Here is a 21,539-nt window from a genome sequence, read left to right as displayed (position 1 = left end):
ATTAGTTCAAACGTAAAGCACTTTTGGAATTTTGTTAACAGCAAACGCAAAAATAATGGTCTACCAAACACAATGTTTTTTGGAAACACAATGCTTAATAATGGTGCGGATATCGTTAATAGCTTTGCGCAATGCTTTCAAAATATTTACAGAGCAAATGATGATGATTTAATACAGCCCATCTTAGAGTATGAGAAAACAGTGAGTCTAAATTCTTGTAATGTATCTATTGAAATCATATTTGAAAAATTAGCCAATTTGGACATTTATAAGGGCTCAGGGCCAGATGGAATTCCACCCATACTATTAAAAAAATGTAGATGTACTTTAACCCATCCCTTATATTTTCTGTTTTCTCATTCACTTGATTCAGGTATTTGTCCAAGTTTGTGGAAATCTAGTTTTATTGTTCCTATTCATAAATCAGGTGACAGGAGTAACATAGCTAACTACAGACCAATAAGCATTCTTTCTTCTATTCCTAAAATACTAGAGAGTATAATATGTGACTCTATTAAAACACCTTTATGCAATGTACTAATTGAAGAGCAACATGGTTTTCTTTCAGGTAGATCAACTTCGACAAATCTTTTACTTTTCACGCAATACATATCTGATGCATTGGAAAGGAGACTACAGGTGGATGCTATTTATACAGATTTCTCCAAAGCATTTGACACTGTGAATCATAAATTGTTGTGTAACAAGCTTAAAACTATTGGATTTACAGGCAATCTGTATAACTGGTTATGTAGTTACCTAACTAGCAGAATACAACTTGTTAAAATTAAACACTTTCAATCTAGTGAGATCTCCGTAACATCTGATGTTCCACAAGGAAGCCACTTAGGGCCTTTCCTTTTTAATATATTTGTTAATGACATTAAATCTCAAATTAACTCTAAATTTTTGCTATTTGCTGATGATTTAAAAATCTATAGAATTGTCGAAGACTTCTCAGATTGTGAAAAACTCCAAATTGATATTAACAAAATTATGGCATGGTGCAATTGGAACCAAATGAGCATTAATGTTGGAAAATGTCACTTTATTAGTTTCTGTAGAAGAATTAACAACCTCTCTTATAATTACAAATTAGCTGAAGAACCACTGAAGGCTGTCTCAACTGTAAGAGATCTAGGTGTTCAATTAGATTCCAAACTAAATTTTTGCGCTCATTTTGATTATGTGAATAACCAGGCATTTAAAATGTTAGGCTTCATTATTAGAACCTCTAGATGTTTGCATAACATTAATTCCATCAGACTGATTTACATTTCCCTAGTAAGATCTGTTCTTGAGTATTGCTCAGTCGTTTGGTCACCCACTTATGAAGTCCATATAGCCAAGCTTGAAAAAGTCCAAAATAAATTCATTAGGTACTTAAGTTTTAAATTACACAAACCTTTAAGCGACCATTCCTACTCAGAAATTAGAAATACATTAAACCTTCCTAGGCTATCTTCCAGACGGATGTATGCTGATGTTTTGTTTCTTCATAAACTACTGAATTCAAAAATTAATTGCAATGATCTACTGTCTCTAATCGACTTTAATGTTCCCTCTAGAGTTACTAGAACATCTCATAATTTTGCAATTAAATTTCATCGCTCTAACTTTGGTAGGCATTCTCCACTGAGTAGAATCATTCTAAATGGAAATAGAATAGACTTTGATTTGTTGCTGTGCGCTTCGGAAAATGTCTGTAGAATGTGTTTAAAAAAAATTTTGTAATTTTATGTGATTTGTATTTGCTATGTGCTTTATATAGTTTTAGTATTTGTTTTTTTTTTCTATATGGCTGCATCGCCAATTCTTTTCATACATATTTGCTATATCTTTGTAATTATTGTATCACTAGATAATACTTGTAATACTTTGTGTATATATTGAATTGGGTGGTATCCCGTTAATAAATAAATAAATAAATATTTCTTCAATGCTGTTCTTTACATCGTAAATAATGATTTTACCGTGACTATAAATATTTTAACAGTGTAGTATTAAGTCCCCCTTTTCTTCTAATATCATAAATGCACGATCGATATTTTACATCCACCCTGGAAAATTGTATATGTGGATAAATCTTGCTTCGGGGTAACAAACATTTATTTTAACGAATCAATGCTTCGAATAAAACTTTATGAGCTTAACCCCAGAGATATAAAATCAACCATTGATCCAATTATAAAAGAATATACTCGAGGGGTTTTATAGCTTCGAAATAAGCACCTTGTTTAAAATATTATTGCCATCATCACTGCGATAACGTAGTTGGTTCGTTCGGTGGAACGATAAGACCTCGACAAAGTTATAACAATGATCCATCAAGTGAGTTCTTATCGATGTCGTTTATCATTTTCAGTATTTATCTTCCGATGGATAGTAGAGACGCTTTTTAAGTTTTAAAAGAGTCAAGTACGAGTAAAATAGTCATTTATTTATTTAGAAGGTTAAAGATTAAAACCAACATAAGAACTTAATAGAGGCACTTAAATAAAGATAAATAGACAAAAACATAAGCAAAAAAAACGCACACCATGATTTTCAGAAGAGATAAAAGACTCTTAACAGAGTTAGGTTATACTCCTGATTTACAAAAGACAAATACGTTGCAAAATGTATAATATAATAATCCACTAAGGTAAAAGGTGACGCCGATGAAAACAGGTAATTTGTCTATATGAAAGTAGAAGAACAAGGAGACCAAAAATATTAAGTAGTCCATACAGTAGTCGCTTATGGTTTAAATATTCAATAAGAAAATGAATCGCAAAATGTGTTGGTAAGCGCATAACTCAACAACGCATGGACCAATCTTAACAATTCTTTTTTTAAAATGTTCCTTGAAGTCTAAGAATGGTTTATATTGGAATAATTTTCGGGAAACCCCTAAAGCAACCCTTTTTTTTTCATGCAAATTTTTTCTAACTAAATGTAGAGTCAATTTGAACTTTATTGCTATTCAATAAAGTTTATATTAAATTACAAGCACTCACTGTTCTCTAAACAATGTAGGTGTGTTCCTTTTAATAACTTCCACAAAGGGTTGCAAAATAAGACGAAAGTACAACTTTATTTTTACACTCCGCATATATGGGTAAAACATTGACATTTCCCAAAAAACATTAATACAGTTATTACTTAGAAATAAATCTGAAATGATCCTTTTTCCATAAATAAAAAAAATCTTTTATAAATAAATAAATAAATAAAAATAAAATTTTTCCATAAATCTTTTTCCCATACAAATATTTTCTAACTAAATGTAGAGTCAATTTGAACTTTAATGCTATTCGACAGACTTCTAAGTGTCAGATAGATTTGGAATGTGGCAGTTTATTTTTTTAATTCTCCTAAACAGAACCGTCAGTAATATGATTTCTTGTCACTGAAAATTGTACAAATTTTAATCTACAAAGCTTATAACAATAAGACAAGAAAGAAGAAAAAAAAATCAGAATAAGAGTCGTTTGTACTTTTAAATAAAAAAAAAACAATAAAATTCTTCAAAACTTAAACAAAAAAATACTACCTAATTAAGAACCTACAAACTTCGTATACTATAAATTCAATAGGATTGTCAGGGCAGACATTTTGTAGTTCGTTAACACTCGGTGGTAAGCGGCTATATATTTATTTCTTTATTAGCACACAAAACCACTTCTCAATTATCATTTTTGACGGTTACATCTGTTGGAAGTCCGAACTAGAGAAGGTACACTCGCCTTGTTGCGAAATTTATTATTTAGTACCGCTTGCAGCTTATCCGTGCCATTGAGGTATACCCTGAATGCCAATAGAGAGGCAGGCGGGCACCGTTATTTCTTTTCGAAAGTAATATTCTTAATGCAATACGGCAACATTGTGAAAACTCACCCACAAATAACCATTAAATCTGGTGGGTGGTAGTATTTCATGAGCGTACCGTCGGGTAACATCATGGCATCAAAATCAACGTGCAGTACATCAGTTAATAAACAAAATAAAAAAGGTGGTTATCTGTGAGAGAAAAGCAAATAATAAAATCGGTTTATGAGGGATTGCGTAGAAGATATCCAGATATGCTTATAGAGGACGTCGCGGCATTGTCTGGAGATTTAACGAAAGTATCGGCTCGTACGGTTTTCCGAATAATTCTAAGTAACAAACCTATCCAAAAACCAATCCATAAAGGACGTGCAAAAATTGTATTGGACGATAGTACGAAAAGTATAATCCGAAGAAAACTTCATGGATTTTATTTTAGGAACGAACTGCCCACGTTAAAGGCTATTCAACGAGAAATTAATGCAGACGCAGGTGATACTTTAAATAAAATATCCATGAGAGTATTATAAAGAACTTTACATGAAATGGACTTTCGGTATGTGAAGAGAAATCGGAAAAGTTTGTTGATCGAGAGAGACGAATTAGTGATATGGCGGAGAAAATTTTTGCAAAAAATTCGTGATTTTAGACGACTTGGTAAAAAAATTTATTATACGGACGAAACGTGGTTGAATGAGGGTCATACACAATCCAAAGTATGGCAAGACTTGAATATTAACAGTGCGCGACAGGCTTTCATTGAGGTTCTTTCAACCGGCTTAAAAGCACCCTCGGGCGAAGCAAGACGTCTCATTATAACGCACATTGGAAGTGATTCAGGTTTTTTACAAGATGGTTTAAATGTGTCTACCTCAATCAAAACGTGCGATTATCATGAGGATATGAATTCGGATGTGTTTGAAAAGTGGTTTTCGTCTATACTGACTCTTGTAGATCCTGGTTCGGTAATTATAATGGACAATGCACCTTATCACAGCCGTCGTATGGAAAAAATACCGACTTCTGCATCTCGAAAGGCAGATATAATAGATTGGTTAAGAAGTAAAAATATAGATTTTGATGAATCCATAATAAAGGTTCAATTACTTGATATAGTGCGCGAACATAAAAGTTCATACATCAGATTTCAGTAGACGAAATGGCACGCGAGCATGGCATCACCGTATTAAGAACTCCACCGTATCATTGTGAATTGAATCCCATCGAGCTAATATGGGCACAAATAAAAAATGAGGTAGCGCAAAAGAATACAACCTTTAAATTAAAAGATGTCAAATTATTATTAGACCAAGCCATACAAAATATAACCGCTTCCAACTGGCAGTCATGCATTAAACATACACAGAAAGAAGAAGATAAAATGTGGGACGTAGACACGCGTGTTGATGTTCGTATCGAGCCCATTATCATTACTCCAGGAGAAGAGAGTAGTGATAGTGAATTAACAACAGGAAGTGATTCAGAATAAAAATATTTCTTTAAAATAATAACTAATAGGTACAATTCTAGAGATTTTTTGTTGCTACATTCGGAGACTACCTGTGAGATCCTTCGTCCTACCTCGTTATAATTTTCTAAGTAGATATGTACCTAATAACTATATTATTATTATTATGGCAAGTTTGTTTTTCACAATTGTAGTGTAGATTAGGTTGCTGGGTCTAGAATTATTATTTTCTGTAAAAAATAAATATTTTTTCTCGGAGTGCACTGTCGACAAAAATCAAAATGCCTTTTAACAGTCAAGAGTGCAGCTCTTGTATGTAATTTTTGTGTTTTGCCGCAAATAAAGTAAGTTTTTATAAAGGTGTTAAGTAAATAAACGTTTTGTGATTTTTGCAATTTTTTATGACTTATTGAATTTTCATTGCTAGAGCCTAATCTTCAAAACCTATAGCCTGATATTTCGATTTTGAGTTTTGGCATCAAATATGAGGCATTTGAATTATGCCTAAAGCACGCTGACTTTAAACATCACACATCACATTACAAACCATTAGTTTACCAGAAGTTCCATTTCTCTTTAAATTAGACCCCATTTAGTTTCTCCTGATTTATAAATCTTATGATGACGGTGATGTCGAAACGCATCCTGGATTTTATTAAATAAATGTTATTATTATAATTTATGGTGTCTCCTAAAGATCAGTAATAGTTATCACCTCACAAAACACATTAGAGAGATAGTTTTTATTGTGAAACTAATCATGTATTGTCTAATACCGAGAATAAATAGAAAAATAATAAACATTCCTAATTGTACAAGAAAAGCAATATATTGGAATCTCTTAGCTTCAGTTAGCTATCAAAATAGTTTTCTGCAAATTGGTTTCTCGGTTTGCCGGTTAACTCAGCCGAATTGAAAACTCACACCGAATTGAATTTTCTAAAAATAAAATTCGCTAGTAAATTTAAATTTATTGGAAAAATTGTAATATAATGTGAAGTTCGGGAAAAACGAAATAAAATAATACAAAACATTGAAGTTGTATCGAATTTTCGGTTAAAAATGTAGTAAGATGTGAGTTGAATGTTGCTACTAGCGTATACATTAAAAAAAGACAAAACTTGGTAATAGAGTGTATTCCGGTTGAAATATGCAAGTTTTAATCGATGTTTAGGCTTGGATCATCGATTAGAACAAAGCTGTTGACACGGTAAAACATGACTGATAGAGAAATAGAAAAATAAATTAAATGAGTATCTAGTACCATTGCATATCGCTTTTATTGACTTTGAAAAATCGTTCGACATTATAGAACATTGTGCAATAAAGAATTTAGAGGGAAGAAGAATACACCAAGATACACAAATTCATTATTAAATATTTATGAGAAAGCAACGGCAAGAATCAGAATATATGCAGACAAAAAACCAATAAAAATCAACCGAGCAATCAGATAAGAAGACACGATGTGCTCAAAATAATTAACTCAAACACATTATAAGAGGTATTTAAAATAGTTAACTAAAAAAAGAAAGGTCTTAACATAAATATAGAACGTTTGAACTACTACTTACAATATGCAGATGATATTGCATTTATTGCAGAAAATACCAACGATCTTGAAGAGATGATAGCACCTAGAGTTACAGATGGAACGTAGATGGGAAAGCAAGAAAATTAGGAGTAAAAATGAGCTATAATAAAACAAAGATAATGACTTATACAGCCGAAGACGAAGAAATTAAAGCAACCAAAGATAAAAATAAAGTAGAAGACTATCAGGTAACTTATATTTATACTGGTGTCCTGAATTATGTTGATATACTGCCTATCTAGTATTATTTCCTTTTTTCGAACCATCTGTAAATATAAAATAATAATTAGGCTATCTTCTGAATTTCTGCATTAAACATGGGACCAGGAACATTATTAAAAAACTCTGTCTTGACTTATATTGAAAACTGTGGTACTTTTCAGTATATAAGATACATGAGGCTTTTCAATATAAACTGGTGACTCTTATATTAAACCTCTTTATATTTTGAAAAATTTCTGTAGCTTTTTGCCGAAAGCGGATATTTTTTCTTAAACAAATATCTTTTAATCAAATCTAGGATACCTAAATCGTGTATATCTTTAAAAATTTCTTATGGTAAGAACTACATATTTATCGGTGAGATACTGTCTCCGTAAATTCAATTGATTCAAATTATATTACGTTGATTAGTGTAGATTTAAAATACCGAGATGATGTGTAAGATTGTATGTTCGATGTGTTTCTGTATAATTGACAGTTATAATAAAAAATTGGTAGTATCAAAGATCGATAAAACATTAAAATAATGTTTTATCTGCACTCCAGTTTGTTTCACAAAAGTCCCTTAGATTCATAGCAGTTTCGGTTGTTTTGATGATATGCTGTATATGATCTTTTCACAAAATATTTCTGTCCAAATAAGTTCCAAGATATCTAACACAGCTTTTAATTAGAAATTTAAATAGAACACAATTTATATATTATTCTGGAATTCTAGAAAATTTTTCTAGGAAATAAGCAGATTTCTGTTTTAGATTTTGATACCGTTAATCCATTTGACTCATAATATGCATGTACTAATGAATTAGATGATGTTAAATTATTTTTCGAAAGGTCAATTGATTTATCTCTTGAATAAAGGACAATATCTTCTGCGAATTAAAGTATTTTTGCGGTATTTCGTACAATCTCTTCTAAATCTATATTAAAATGTATAAAAGTATACCTAAAATACTACCTTCATTCGACAGTCGAGAGGAGATAAAATTTTCTCATTCATTTTTATATTACTCAATAATCAATTTCTCTGAGTATAAGGTTTTCAGTAGCAATTAGTACTCCGACTGACAATCAGTTTTGTTCAAGGATATTCAAATTTAAGTTTTCAAAAGCATATCCAGAAATACGGCTGCAGTGGATAAATTTAACGTAAAGTTGACTTACACTGCTGTTACTAGAGCAATTACAGCATCTTGGGTAGATTTAAATTTACGACATCAATTGGGAGTTGGGAGAATGTCATTAAATTCTAATCATAAGTCTTTCCAGATTTTCAAGAACACAAGACATTGGGCGATATGAATTTTGATGATCATTTCGTTTGTCAGGTTTTCTTATATATATTCTTTCCAACTCTCTGGAATTGGTGGTTCTTTTTATGTCAAATATTATTTAGTATATTAAATAGATGAATTGTGAGTTCGTTTGTCAGATTAGAGATTAAAGGATAATTGTCTTTACCAAGAGCAGTATTATTATTTTCTTTAAAGACCTTTCTTAGCTCCCATAAGTGAAGGTTATCTCTAAAAACAATACAAAGAATTGGAAATATTATTCGGGACCCAATCTGGTTCACCTTCAAAGTTTCGACCAAAATTTTACAAGAACGAATTAGAAGATAATCTTAGCAGACCAACAAAGTTTTCGTACTGAAAGATTAGTATACATATGCAATATTCGTCACAAAGTAAATTTCTGAGGGTAATATATCAGCGTTTCCATTTCTGATCGACTGAAAGGAGGCATTTGATAGAGTAAGGCTTCAAAATATAATGCATCTATTCCATAATAGAGAGGTTCTTTTAAATATCATAAAACCTATTGAAAATATATAACAAAAACAACGGGAGTGAAGACATAGTAAACGGGATAGTCCTGGGGAAATTCATTTAATCATAAACGATGTAATTAAAAGATCTATCAAAAGAAGAAGATATAAACAAAAAGTTACACCTTATTAAGCAGAAGATTCAATATTAATAGCCCAAATATAAATAGTCTACAAATACTAGTCTACACATTCAACTCAATAGCAAAAGAATTTAATATGAGAAGTCAACTTTAATATAATGTAAACAAAATACCTAGGGATTATACTGTCCAGCTATGAAGAGCTGGAGAGAAAAGTGACAGAAGTAACCGATATATTTATATAGATGAAATCAAAAATCTATAAAACCGGTATAATACCAATAATGACCGGACAGCGACAATACAAAATCTATTGGAAATAGCGGACATGACAATACTAACAAGAATTAATGGAAATACGCTCAAGGACCGAAAGAAGAGTGGAGACAAAAGAAAACAATGTAACATATATAAAATAATTACATCAGTAGATTAGAGGAGACCAGAGTACTCAAAATAATCACAAACAAATCATCAAGCGGTAGAAGAAATGTCAACTGACCACCAAAGATCAAATAAACCAGTAGTAAAGGTATTAATCTGCAATCTAATAAGCCAAATTGATTAGAAAAAAGAAAAAATTTACAACAAATAAACATAAATCTTACATTTAAAATTAAGAATTTGACATCGGATGCAATGGAAAGATTAAAGAATACTTTTTCAAAAATGGGCAGTAAAAAAAGGAAAATTAAATCTACACCCAGTTTATTAACCAAAACAAATTACGTTGGAATTTTTTTCGGTAAAATGTAATAGAATCTAATTACTAGCAATGAAAAAAGAAGATACCATTTTTGGCGGGTAAGTAAATCAAGATACGAAGATTCATTTTGCATTTGCGTTTATTCCAAACCAGAGATTTTCTGAAAAATCAAATACAGAATCTTCAACTAAAGTCGTCCCAGAAAAGTGTAGCAAAAATTTATTCTCAAGTAATTTCCAGTAATTTTATTAATATTAATAAAAATCGTAACAAAAATACTTTATTTTTGGATTTAATAATAATTGTTTCGCTTTAGTTGTTTTTTCTAACTATAACATAAAGAAGCATTTTTATATATATATGTTTTTTATTTACTATATATTTTAACTTAGGCAAAAAATTTTCCTAATAAGATCCTCAAAACAAACATCGGGTGCGTTGAAATTGTTGTCAAAACTTAAAAACAACTTACGATTCAATAAAATACCAAATAAAATACCAAAACCACGTCGAATTTTGTGATTTTTCTGAGAAAATCCCGTGAAAATCTGGCACAGTTAACAAAAACGCCAAGCCACACACAAAACAACAAACAACACCACACATCCTACCTCAATCCGCAATCTTCTCGAGCGCCAAGGTGTACTAAGGTTATTCCAAAACAACACAACACCTCACATACTCCCGGCACCGTACACAACGCTCGGCGGCTTTTTAATAATAAATTATCGGCAAGTGACAACTCCTAGAGTGACATTCTCGCAATAATGACATAAAACATAACCGCACATTTCTAGGGAATTCTTTGTTTTACTTGGTAATTTTTGACTAGCACTCCGTTGCCGAACTGATAAACTGCCGTAACGAGGAGTGACTACCGAACCGTCGCGAAGCGTATTGATCGCGCGCTCCTGCAAAGAGCAGCGGCAGGGAGAGCGGCTCTAACGTTAGTACAGGAGCACTTGACAATTGGGTCATTAGTACGAAGCAATGATAAATGGCCTGTTACGAACTTGAAAAATGCACAAGAAATTAATTCGTCATCTATAAACACGCAGTTTCGGGAATGTTTTTACATCCTCCGACCGGCAGTCGGCGAATAAACGAAAACACAGCGTAATGATGCGTGCAGTTGAATTAATGTTGTTCCCTGGAGCAATCCACACAAGTTTCTTTCGTTGGGTCGTTTCTTTCTTTGGATTTTTACTCTTACAAGTATCAATCTATAAAATATTATGCTACAAAAGCATGATATAATAAAATGGCCTCCAAGACACAAAGATGGCGGTTCAACAACAAGAAATATTATTATGGAAACAGAAATTGCCCAAAATTCAGCTTTAAGTATATTTTCCACACTGTTCTACTTGCTAGTATAATAGAGTAGAAGACTAAGATAGTAACCGCGTAATACATCTCGACGATATCATTTTAGAGACTAGGATGTCTCACTGTACGAAGTAATATAATTTTCCTTCTTCTTCTTCTTCTTTTTTGGCTTTTTGTTTAAAATGGCTATCTTTTAAAGCTCATTGTTGGAATGTGTATAAAAAACTTGTAACATTTTTTTATAGTTAATATATTAAATTATTTCTAATCCCTTTACCTCCGTTGCTGATACGCCCATGGTCGTATTTGCAAATAATATATACGCGGTTGGTCGTGTTGACCATTAGGAAATTTTATTGGAATTTACCGACTATCTCAAAATACGGAATTTACTTATTATCCTCGTTAATCCTCGGTTAATTCTTTCCGGTTTCAGGCGATTTCTTTTTGGTAAATATCGTCGAAGGCACGTTATAAGAATTTTCTGAGAGAACTTAATCCGAAAGGATCTATCTTTCATCATGTTCCTAGCTAGAAGAGTACCGTTATTTTCGATACCGTTAGAAACTTTTTACCTTCTTAGAAATAAAGTCGTCCTATCGTTTTTGAGTGGGAGATATCCCACCTTTCTTGGGTAGTTTCTTAAATTTTTAGAGAAGGAAGAAACTTCTAGTTTGGCGATCTTAGAAGAAAGGACGCTCGTTACCTTACCGTCTCTGTGCATTTTCTTGTGTATAACTATATAGTGTACAACTTCATTGCAGTGATATATAGTGTATAACTTCATTGCAGTGTATCAGTCATCAAGATTTACTGTAAGTAATCATAGTATCTTTAATTATCTGGGCGAATCTACGTTCATCCATGTCTTCACCTGTAGTTAAGAGTAACTACTGATTTTTGCATTTAATTTAAAGAACATTCAATATTTTCTTACGAACTTTCCATCAGCTACTAAGAAATTCTAATAAATAATAATTACATTTAATTCTTCTATAATCCTATAACCAGTGCGGGTTGGTTAAATTTTTATTTCTGTAATCTTGTCATATTCTTTGAATTTAACTTTAATTAACTTTGTGTTATTTGTTATTCATTTTTTTATTTACTATACCCAGTATCTCGAGATATGCCCATTAAACAGCACAGAGTGACTTTCTTTAATCAGACTCTCTTCGCTGATAATTTTATTTTGTGTATGAATTAATTATATTGTATTTGTAAAGGTATTTATCAATCATAATACTGTTTAATTTTTTATATGTATACCACCATTTAATAATTGATGGTGTATTTTGATTACTTAGTGTACCTACAGCTGCCTACATCATTGTGTTATTGAATATATTGTTTTTGTTTTATATATGAATTTTATTTGTCGACTCATAACAAGTTTCCTAATATAACAATAACTCTGAATATTTGCTTTTTACCTTCAATTATTACTATACCTTTGACCAGGAGAAAGATCAGGCTGATTAAGTTTCGTAGGTAAGAGTAGGTGGACGGAGTCCACCTAATATATTTATTAGTTGTTTATGTAGTGTGTTGACCAAAATTATTTAATAATTAACTGTTGGTATCTTTCCTTGGATTTGGTCCTAGAACCAAAATATGTTTAATTATATTTTTTCTTTTCTAAGGTTTCTTAATATTCTACTTAAACCCCAAAAAAATAAGTGGCGCCCTGTTCCTATCTTATCTTATCTTTGGTAATTTTACCCATCTATCTTTCTGCTTATTTTCGTATCTTTTCTAATATATCTTATCCTGTACTATCTTTACTTATTTCCTCCATTGGACCCATTCCCGGTTCCAAAAGCTAGTTTCGAACCCACGATTCGCTCTCCGCCAACCATCTGGCTGCCGTCCGCAGTGTCTCCATTGGTGACCTTTCTAGCACCATCCAAAAAAAGGTTTCCGAGGTTACAAACTCAATTCTAAATCATTTGAGAAATTGGAAAATACTTACTACTTAGTCTGTAACATCTTCGTCTTTTTTATTTTGCTATAGTACAATCGACAATGAGTTACGGTATAACTGTCTGGGGTGGCTCTCCTTGTATAAAAGACGTTTTCAAGGCCCAAAAGCGTCTAGTGAGATTATTGCAGGTGTTCCGTATGGTTGGTCTTGTAAAAACCTATTTAGAGATTTAAATATATTAACAGTGTATGGAATTTACATTTTGGAATTATTGATACTAATTCATAAAAATAAAAGAACTTATTTATGTAACAGTGATATTCACTCACACAACACAAGATATAAGAGACAGTTTGTAGTACCCTATCGATAATTTAGAAATAAGTAGGAAGTCATCTACTGTCTGTAGTTTACTACTGTATAATCAACTTCCTCAAAAATTTAAAAACATTATTTCAACTACAGCTTTTAAAAACCACGTTAAGGAGTACCTAGTGACCATGTGTCCTTATACATTAGGTGAATATTACCAGAGTGTATCTGTGAATGCCCAAGCTGCAACATAACCAAATTTAATATTATTTTAATTTTATAACGATGTCTATATTGTACGTTTAATATATTTTAATGTTTTAAACAGTTTTTAATGTATTGTTGCATTTTTTGTAATGTTTTATATTTATAATTTTGTACTTTTTGACTTGCTATAAACCTTGTTGTAACTTATAGTCAAATGAACTATCTATCAGTCACCTTCTGTAAGGTCTCTATTTGTCATGGCATTTCCTATGTATGTCTTTCATCTTGTAGCTCTTGTAGCAGGTCTTCGTCTTCTTCCCGGCGAATCCTAGTTAAATATTCTTTTCTGTTACCTATGCTCTGGCATTCTTTGTACATACCCGTATCACAGCATAGCTCTGTTTTCCAACTTTTTGTTATTGAGTATTCTACTTCCATTCTGTTCCATATTTCCTCTGTTCTTATTTTAACCGCTCTAGTGATTTGTAGACATCTTCTAATAAAGTCCAGTTCAACTGTTTTTATTTTATTTTTTATTAATGTTGTCCTTGGCCATACTTTCGCCCCATATAGTGTAATATTATCACTATACATATCACTATTCTCAGAAAGATCCTTTTTTTTTGTTCTGTTTGGAAAGAGTGTTGTTCCATATTAGTCCATCGAGTGCTTTTGTGGCTTGTTTAAAAGGCTTTGTTCGTGACTAAATACTTAAAAGCCTTACAACTTTTAATAGTCTCTCTTCTAAAATTAACCCAAATAAGTCCACTGTCCTTTTAAACGGATACTTTGCAAATGGCTCTAATTTAGTTATACAGCTACTTGTTATCAAATGGCTACTATTATTTTGTGTAGTGAAAAGCCTCGAAAAAAGAGTGAATGTATTCTTTAAGTGTGCATTTGATTCTCAGAAGTACTTTAGTTTATAGAGGTTTCTTGTATCTGGCAGGTAAGTAGTATTTGTTTTGTCGCAGATTACATTTAAATTAAATTCAATTCAATTAACTAACGTTATAAACTTATAAACCTTAAAACTAACAGCTGGCTGACTATTTAGTGCAGCTTCAGATATTGAAAAGTAGTTTAATTTTATTAAGTAATATATCTCATCAAAATTTTAGTGCTTTTGGCACTATTCCATCTTCACCTGGGATTAGTTTTTATTTTCTTCATAGCCTCTTTGATTCCTGATTTTATTATATCGGGCATTAAATCTGATCTTATGATATCCTATATAGCTCTAATATTATAATATATCGTTATTTTTTCTCTTAATAACCTATGATCACTTCTTGCAATAAACTGATTTAACCATAGATATATAATACAGGATTGACTGACTGCTGTAATACAGTCGCGTTCTACCATTACGACAGAGAAAACTGACGCAAAGCAATCCCTGCATCTCTATCTAATGAGCCAAGTTTATCGACCACGTAACCTTCTCATTGGTCATTTAGGTCACGTAGTCAAATAAACCTGGCAAATTAGACAGAGATGCAAGGACTGCTTTGCTTCAGTTTTCTCTGTCTTATTGGGGAATGGGCTGGTATTGCAACGATCAGTCTGTCTTGAATTATATGTCTATGGGTTTAACACATTTACGTCTTTAACTAATTATCTTTTTGGTTGTTAAGAAATGGTCGATTTCGTTCCTTGTGTTTCCATCGGGGCTTTCACATGTCCATGTTCTGTGTTTTTTTCTTTATAAAGAAGCTGTTCATTTGATAGAGCTTGTTTTCCAAAAGGGAAAACATCAATCATCATTTCTGCCTTTACCTCCAAAATTTCCTGATTTTATTTCAGAGAGGTCTTCCTTAGTGCTTATTTTGGCATTGAAATCGCAACCTATTATTAAGAAGTGACCAGGACTTTCTTTGATTGCACAGGATATTTGATCGTAGAATATTTTTACTTCTTCGTCTGGATGTCGTGTAGTAGGAACGTATACTTTAATAATCTCTAGGATATATCTTGAGTATTTTGAAATATATTTAAGTAGACCACCCTGTTGAGATTTGGTCAATTGACACAATTTTGTTGATTGTTAATTGACGCAATTCTTTTGTAAATAAAGAAACTGACGCCTCCGACTGTCGATTCCTCTTCTCCTTTGTATTACTTTATACTACTAAAAGGCCTGACAGGAGTGTGTTACGACTCTCTCCCTTTTTTCTAACTTCAATGATACCTACAACATCCAAATTCACTTTTGAGAGTTTTTCCTCATTTCTTCGTATCTTTCCTCGGAAGAGAGTGATCGAGCATTATATGTAGCGACGTTGCGGTTAATCTTTTTGACGTACTTTAAATAGGGTTGGTTTACAGTGATCGGGTTTTTGGCATTTATACACCGTGCTTGAATTGCATGTTGGTGAGTATGCATAATTATTCCCACGAATAGCTGGGAAACGCTGGTCGACTTCTGTGGAGCCCCACGTACAGGAGCAAGGCTAAAATTCAATGAGATTTCGCACAGTATTCCAAGAACATCATTAACTGCTTACTTACCTCTATTTAAACATTTTATCAACAAGAATCTTACCAATGCTATAAACGTGAAAAAAAAAGATCCTTTTACCAATTTATGATAAACGCTACTGATCAAAATAGTTTCTTTTATATTTTTAAACAATCGCACGTTATTGATCACGTGACGGAAAACTTGCACCCATTCAACTATATACCCAAGCCCGTGTACTAAATCATTTCCCAAAAGGTATAAGGGTTAAAAGATTGAGGGCCGCCCTATTATTCTTAAGGAAAGGAACAGTAAATATAAAAAGAAAACCATTTAACATATGCAAAAGGAAAAATGATTGGACGGCCCTAAATATTGAGTTTATAAATCATTTTACGGCGCGACTAGGTATTTCTCAAATATCGATATGGATGAGTTAGAAAGTTTTGGGAAAAATATCATTTTATTGTTGTTGATTAAAAATTGAAAACATAATGTGAAAAAGTGAGAAGATAATAATAGGTATAGTGTGAACGAACTGCTTGTTTCTATATATTGTATATTCTTTATGTAAAAAAATTCTTCTTTTTTTTTAATTCAATTAAAAACAACTACTATTAAGATTTCTTCTTCTTTTTAGCTAAGTACTGGCAATGCTGTGTAGTCGATATTATTATTGTGTATAATTATTATTGTGTATATAAAAGTGTACAGTTTTTGGTAGTACACTTTAGTTTGATTTTTTTTACTGCACTATGAGTATTTCCTACATATGCTTATTAAGTATTTACATCCCTAGAAACTGTTAATTTTACTTTAAGAAATAACACTGATGTTGGAAACGTTGCTCTACCACAATGTGCAACTGAAGCGAAGTTTCTGGGGATACATTTGGATGCAGTATTAACCTGGGAAGAACATATAGTAAATCTGTCGAAAAAACTTTCCCGACAACTTTTCCTTTTCAGAAACCTTGTAAAAGTGACTTCCAAGGAAGCTATTTTAACAGCTTATCATATTAATTCCCATTCTCATCTAACATATGCTGTTCTCTCCTGGAGTCACTCTTGTCATATTGATAAAGTGTTTGCACAACATGGAAAGTCTCTTCGTATTATCTCTGGGCTCTGTTATAGAGCAGACTGTAGAAACTTTTTTAAAGCTTTTAAAATTTTAACTTTATCTTGTGTATACATTATGCAGTGTTTGTTGCGCATTTAACAAAATCTTAGCCAATACAATGCGCATGTAGATTTTCACAATTATCCCACCAAACACGACAATAATCTTATACCAGAATTTGGCCGACTTAAAGGATTCAGAAATGGTTCTTAGCCATATGAGGAGGCTATTTAGGCAAGTTAAAATACTGTATCTATGTTTTACATTTATATTTATGTGTATATTGACTATATTGACATATTTTTTTATCTTTGACTTATAAAAAATACTTTTGTATTAATTTCTTACCAATAAACTATCTATCTGTCTATCTATCTATCTATCCATCTATCTATCTATCTATCTATGTATGTATTTATCTACCTAGAACTCAGCTAATTTTAAGATTTTCGTCTTAGTTTAAATCCCACAGTCAATTATTACAACGTAAACATTGTGACAATAGCTTGACGTTTTTGATGCTTAGACGAGGGCGGATCTAATTTGAGGTGGATGTGAGAGGTGGCATTCGGATGTTAGGTGATAACTTCAGTAATGATAATTGACCTGTAAAGAGAAACAGCAATCACACAAAAAAATATAGATATTTTTTTGTAAAATTTGGTGGATGCGATTAAGAAGGAAAGAACAAGATTTGTCCATGCCAAAAATAGTCCATGAAAAAATTAGATGGGAGGGAGTCCTAATACAATTTGAGGAGGTATGTTTACGAGATACCATGTACTAACTGTGAAGGTGTCTATAATGGGCAAACCAGTCAACTGCTTTAGTTCAGATTTCGTTCTCATAAATTTGACAAGAACACCATCCCTGCGCTGACAAAGCACGAGAATGAGAAGAAGCATCAATTTTAATTCGAAAACATCAACATTTTAAAAACCTAGCACAACAAAAAGAAGAGGCAGATACGAATCAACAGAAATAAAAAAAAACACTAACGCAGTCAATGATTTAAAAGATACACAGAATCTAAATAAAATATATTTTAATCTGATTTAAATAATAAAAATATAACACCATAAAAAACTCTTTACCTTTTTTGAAAACACCACCGATATGCCCATGTAACAAATTATATATTAATGACAGTAAACCATGAGATATCAGAGATCAATTTTTACTGTCTGTCAATTTCATTAAAGTCAGTGTCTCGCTTTATGTTTTTGTAAGTTTTTTTGTATATTTTACAATACATTTTTGTTCTCAATGAAAGAAAGATTTTCGTAAAAGTATATGTATTCCAGACGAAAAGACTAAAACACTGCATGAACAGATTGTGATTAGTATTGGTCACGAATATTTTTTGTAAAATTGGAATCTTCATCATACCACCAACGACAATGTTGAGAGGCGACAGATCAACTCGAAAAAACTTTACAAAAAAATATTACTTCTGCTTAAGAAAACGTCTTTCTCAGCTTTCTTTAAGTGAGAAAAAAACAAAGCGTACCATATCATAATCATAAATTTAGAAGGCCTTATTAAAATATAATTAAAGTATTAGCCTATTAAGCCAAACCAAAATGAAAACTCCATATTTGAAGAAAAACTTCATAATCCGAAGGTAATATAAAGTAGAAGATTACAAATATTACGCCGACCAAATTGCGGGCAGTAATTATAGCCGGAGGTAACGTACTCGTAACAGGGTTTTTTAATATTTGTGTTTCCATTTATGGTTGGGTAGTCGCACATAATAGAGCTGTCAAGACATACTACAAAGTATTTTTTACCTCTTTGTAGTTTATTTTTGACAGGGACGTATTAAATTATAAAAAAAAATAAAAAATATATCTTTTTGGTAGAACATCGCAGATAAAATTTTTCTAAAACAAGTATAAATAACGACGTCTACGATCACGAAAACATAACAAATATACAAATACAGCTTCTGTAGAGTAATTACTATTTAAATAGGAATAAGTCACAATTATATTCACAAATGGATTATTTAATATTAACCTTTAATTGTGGCTTAATCCCATTTAAATAGTAATTACTTTAAAATGCCACAAGAAAATAGCTTCAGAATAATATTAAGCTTCTGTAGAGATGTGTTGATTGTTTTATTTCGATAACTTTTTATTTTCTTGACTACCAAATTGTTGAATATTTTTACTTGCCTTTTATGTAGTTTTAAACGATTTTCTTTACTTTCCCACTTTCCTTGCAAGCTGTAATATAATATATTCTGTCTGTATAATATTCTTCTGTTTCTATTCTAGGAATTAGGTATTTGTTATCTATTTCGGCGTCAAACCTTGCTTTATCTTTTCAAAATATCTGCACTTCTTCTACCTTTCGGTTTGTAATTAAATATTTATTTAGTCAATTATTTATCATCCATTTAGACTTCTTTCCGAATTAACTTCTTCCCTATTACTTACTTCAACGTAAAGAAATGATCCACACACACACAAGAGTCTTGCTATGAACTCAGATTGTTTTCTGCTTCCCTGTACCTATATTCATCATCAGTTAATTATTTTATTACTTTTCAGTACAGCCTGCTGAAGGTTGATGTTACTATAATATCTCTATTTACAAATGGATTATTTTGCCAAGAAAGGCGAAGAATACTGTACGATAAGCCTCTTGAGTCATCTCCTAAAACTATTTCTAAACATAATATATTAAATGTACAATGATTTATTACCCAAGTTTTAGCTTCTGCAATTATTTTATTATAAATTTTTTATCTGTTTATATGTCTCTATGGTAAGCGTATATTGTTTTATCGTTTTTTTATGTATTGATGTTATATATCCTTTTTAATAGCTATTTTTACTGTTTTTACTGATCGTTTTCTTCTGACATGTTTACCATGAATATTATAGTCCAAGATCCCAGAGCGATCAGACATAACTTATTTTCACACAGATGAAACCTTAGAGTCTGAGTAGTGTCTCGTGTGCTTTGAATACCTGCGTATTTATGAAACTTGCTGAGTGACACCTGGGCAGGTACCAGGTGAGAAAGGTAACTAAAAATAAGAGCTATTTAACTTAAATTTACATAACTGATTTTTATACATATTTTGTAGAATATTATTTTGAAAATACTGTAATAAGTGTCAGACACTTGTCATGGACCAGAACTTTTGTCAGGCGCTTTAAAGCCCCACTAAAATTAAATGAACTTTACTTACTTTTACATGTCTGATTTTTAAATAGAGATGCAAAATATTTAGTTGAATCAGTAATCAGTTGAATGATGAAAATAGAACATAGAAAACAGAACAAACTTTAACTAAATATTTATGTACCATACTGCAAAATCAAATTAAATTATTTCTCATTTTTTATTCTGATTTTATAAGTCTCCGGCTAACAACTCTACGAACTTGACGCCTACTTATTATCTAAACAATTAAAAAGAAAGTGAGAAATATTCCTTACTAGACCAAAAAGTGTCGATTCGATATAAAACTTCAACAGCAACAAGTGTTTGACATATAAAATTAAACAGATCATACGTGAAAACATTTGCCAATAAAATTTTACAAGGGCAATAAAACTTGTATTGATAACCAAAAAAATTGATACGTAGTGCAAACAACATGAAATATAGCTTGCAGCAAAAACTATTTGTTTGTTCATAGAGTCGTTAAATTGTAAAACACATTCAAAAAATTTAGAATTTGTTTATTTAAAAATATGTTGTTTTTTTTCGGTCAGGTAGCCTTGGTAGGAACAATAAGTTAGAATAAATTGTTATAAATATGAAAGGAACATTATCATATTATTATTAATAGAAATACGAATTGGAAGCAAGAAACTCAAGATAGAAAAAGTGTAAAAGTTTTCGAAAGGTCTACGTTCAGCAGTGCATATATAGGCTAATTGATGATACAGTCTTTTAGTTTTCTCATTTTCTTTTTACCTTTAAATAATTGTTTATTTTCTTGACTGTATGTTGTCGTATATAATAATACAAGAGAGAAAATTTTGCCAGAAATATTTTCGACTGGTATGAACGTTTGTTGCCTGGCAATTTTGGCGAATTAAATTTTGACAATTAAATCACGAGACGTCAGTCGAGTGATTTTGTCAAAATTTTATAAGCGAAAATGGTCAAAAGGCAACAAAGTTGTATAAAACCAGAAGAATATTTTGCATGTAAATAATTTTCTCTCGAATGATATTTGACAAGACTATTTCATGAGACAATTAGTGCACCATATTGTTATGATAAATATATGATTCATAATATCTAAACTGTAAATATCCTTTCTCATTCAAGTCTTTTCTAGATCATACACCAGCCGGCAGAAACTCCAGGTAATACCTGACGGGTCTCCCACGATTCGAAGTTTCCAGAAGAAGGTCGAATAAAAACCAGTCCGGGTGACCTTCTCATCTGTTCGAAGGGAATCGCCGGAATTCTAGTCTAACGGTTGTTTAGTATAAATAT

General features: G+C 31.5%; 1 protein-coding gene across 2 annotated transcripts in view; it reads right to left on the bottom strand.

Moving 5' to 3' along the window:
* LOC140437842 (protein turtle homolog A-like) overlaps positions 1 to 21,539 on the bottom strand; it is an 813,173-nt gene that overhangs the window by 677,489 nt on the left and 114,145 nt on the right. The window contains exon 1 of one of the 2 annotated variants that reach the window (XM_072527612.1): positions 10,323 to 10,584. The exons of the other annotated variant lie outside the window; for it this stretch is intronic. The gene's annotated coding sequence lies outside the window, so the exon portion shown is untranslated. Of the gene's footprint in view, positions 1 to 10,322; positions 10,585 to 21,539 lie in introns of those variants that run through there. 2 annotated transcript variants of the gene reach the window in all.

This window comes from Diabrotica undecimpunctata, chromosome 3 (genome assembly GCF_040954645.1).
Source record: "Diabrotica undecimpunctata isolate CICGRU chromosome 3, icDiaUnde3, whole genome shotgun sequence".
In the NCBI taxonomy this organism is placed as follows: Eukaryota; Metazoa; Arthropoda; class Insecta; order Coleoptera; family Chrysomelidae; genus Diabrotica; species Diabrotica undecimpunctata.
Note: the sequence above shows the minus strand (reverse complement) of the source record. Positions and strands in the feature narration are given on the sequence as shown.